Raw genomic sequence first — 3,676 nt, forward strand, 5'->3', positions numbered from 1 at the left:
ATGGTGCTAATATTTGAAATAAGTGCTGATTCTAGAAGTCTTCGATTAGCTCTATCCACAACGAATTTGATGATTTTTGCATGATCAAAGTTAAACGTGTGATCATGTTCAGCACAATGGCAGAAAATGACTGCCACCAAACATATATAGGAGAGACACAACGTAAGTTAGAAATAAGACTTAAGGAACATTGAAAAGACATAAAAAAATGGACCTCCTTAAATGCACTTTTTTGCCATTGTATTGAACATGATCACTTGTTTGTCTTTGATTATATCTCACCTCTTTTGGAAATAGGGTACGATTATGAATATCTCCAGTATCAAACAATCTTTATACACTATGAAATTTACTTTATGTATGAAAACCAAAGAGGAGAGATATAACATATGAGAAATATTTGGAATCAAGTCTTCCCTTGCTGTTATTTCAGATCATTCGAAACTATAGCAGCAAGTTTTAATCCTCTCTCCATCAAGGCCAGAGGTTTGGGGGAAATATCAGATATTTTGTAATTCATATGCAAAACTAGGAAAACAAATGACTAAGATTGAAACATTTTATGGCTGTAAAAAAAGTGCCAAAAAAGGCTCTGGATAATGGATTATCCCTTAATGTGTGACCTTTAGAACAAATGTCATATAGTCCACTACACAATTCAGGTCATTACATTCCCAACGAGCCTTCATTTGTTAAATTCTGATCAATAGTCGTTGAGATTTGGAACTTATAAAATTGCCAAAAAGGGTGGTATATATATATATATATATATACTAGCAGGCTTTGCCTGGTCATAAAATACGCTTAAATATGATATTTTGATTAATGCAGATTTCGTATTTATTATTATATTATATTGGACCCAATGTATAATAATGATTTAAAAATTAAAAAAAAAAAAACTCGTGTGCCACCACCAAGAATCGAAGCCAAAAGTTTTAGCTTATAATTTATTTTTCCCTTTGAGGTTAATGTCTAATCTATGAAGACATGTTTGCTGCAATGCTTAAAATTAAAACATGAACCAATAACTATTACGTTACGCATGCATATTCGTAATGTCGTCATTCAACCTTCACCTAGCAAATTCCATATTTTTAATTTTCACACTTTTTCGCCGATTTTCCCTGGCTAAAACCCAAATATAAAGTTTCACATGGATTTGAATACCCTATATATCAAGTTTCATGTCTGTAGACCAAAAACTGACAGAGGACTTTGTAGGCAACATTTTTTCAACAAATATATATATGCATACATAAATATATATATAGAAAAAGGTTTGTGTTTACTATAATCTTTTTATGCAAATATTACGCAAGTATAACTCATGTAGAATATCTGCATGAATATAATTACACGTAATAGTTAATTAAAGATGATCATCCCATAAGTAAACCGAAAAAAGTAATAGGGAATTAAGTAAAATGAATTTTTAAAAGAATATGAAAATTAACCAGATCTTAAGCAGATGAATGCAATTCCACGACCCATATATAACAAAGTTTTATTTTTTAAATAAATAGAAAAAAGTGTATTTAATATGAATATAAATGCATTAAAAATTATAACGACCCATATAAAACAAGGTTGTATTTTCTTTTTAAATAATTAGAAAAAGGGTTTTTAATATGAATATCAATACACAAAAAGCCCAAACTTAGAGGAGTATATATATATATATATATATATATATATATATATATATATATATATATATATGTACATTTCATGGAGGCCAGGCGCGAACGCAGACCCCACAATTTTATTATACCATCCCTATTTAAGTTAAAACATACTTATCAAAGTATTATTATGTACATCTATATCAAAAACACTTGTAAACGTTTTTTTTTAATTTTTAAACATTTTATTATTTCCATACTTTGTGGACCAAGCACGTACGCAGACCCCACAATTTTAATGAATCACGATTATCCCAGATCAAACATACTCATTCCTGTGTCTCGATACATCTTCTATCATTATATGTGATCAGTTTTCTATAATAGTCAACCATATAGGAGCCTATTCGTGACCAGACACACACACAGACGTTCAGCTTTATATATATATATATATATATATATATATATATATATATATATATAAATATTTCCGTGTGCTAAAATGTTTTCATCTATAATTCTATGCAATTATGCAGAATGTAGAAACTATGCATAAATAGAATTTAGTGTAAAAGTGAAATGAAACCAATCATCTAATACGAAACCATAACAAATGAATAAGTAATTAATTAACACCCATTTAAAAAGAATTTTTTTATTATTACATTTTCACCCCAAACAAGGCACTTTTCCACTTTGGTGTAGAGGGCTACTGTCAGAGCAACAACTACTGGGGTACTATGTAGGGATTTGGGTAGTAAGATGTCGGTTCACGTTGCACTTGAACTTCTGCACATCAGTACAGTTGGGGAAGCAGGGACCTGGAATGGAATTCCAAAGTCTAGCGGTTCTGGGGAAGAAACTACCGGAGTAGAAAGATCTTTTACATCTAGGGATCTCTACAGTGTGGGGGTGGGATTTAGCAGCCTGTTGGGTTTGTCAAGGGTGTCTACGTCGTTGGGGCACAAGTGCTTGCAGTTCGTCAGAGCATTCACCATTAAAATACTTGTAGAACAGGCAGAGGGATACAACGTTTTGTCGATGGGACAGGGGCTGAAGTTTAGATGAGAGTTCAGGGCCTATCAGATTTGTGACTCTCTTTTGAATCTTGTCAAGGAGCGAGAGACTAGTAGCAGATGCACCAGCCCAAATGTGACAGCAATACTCCATACATGGGTGAATGGTGGCCTTATAGAGGTACAGGATACTTTCGGGTGTTAGTAGTTTTCTAGCACAGTAGAGAGAGCCCACCTTCCTTGCAGTGGCCCTGGCAATGCCTTCAATGTAATTGTTCCAACTCATGTTTCCTGTGAATGTTAGGCCAAAGAGTTTGAAAGATGTACTCTCAGATAAAGAGTCGTTGGCCATTGCTATAGGTAGTAGAGAGGGTTTCTCGTAATTATTGAATGAAACTAGTTTAGTCTTGGCGGCATTGAATGTGACCATCCATTTTTGTCCCCATTCCACTACAGATTGGAGGTCATCCTCTAGCGTTTCTGCCATTTCTTTAGATATGTGTTCATTTGTTTTCCTGTCGTGCCTGTTATAGGGTGTGGTGTCATCAGCATATATACCCATCTCAGAGGCAATTTTGTCGGGGAGGTCATTTATGAATATCAGGAACAATAGAGGTCCAAGGATAGACCCCTGAGGCACTCCTGCATTTATATCATATGGTTTAGATGTACGACCGTCAAGGACAACCTGGAGTTTTCTCTTATCTAAGAAAGATTTAATTATGTTAAGTATTCTACCAGTGATACCGTATGATCTAATTTTCCTGAGGAGACCCTCATGCCATACCTTGTCAAAAGCCTTGGATATATCTAGAGCTACCGCTCTGCCCTCCCCCGCTTTGTCCAGTGAATTGTATATACGTTCAAAGATTACAGTTAGGATGTCTGCTGTGGGACGGGCTTGTCTAACTCCATATTGTTGGTCAGTCAGAAGTTTAGCATCTGTAAGGTGATGGACTAGAGCATGGTTAATTAAGGTCTCAAATAATTTGGCAAAAAGTGGGAGGAGGTTAATGGGGCGATAATTTAATG

This window comes from Euprymna scolopes, chromosome 5, assembly GCF_053919585.1.
Source record: "Euprymna scolopes isolate OS-2025 chromosome 5, ASM5391958v1, whole genome shotgun sequence".
Taxonomy (NCBI): Eukaryota; Metazoa; Mollusca; class Cephalopoda; order Sepiida; family Sepiolidae; genus Euprymna; species Euprymna scolopes.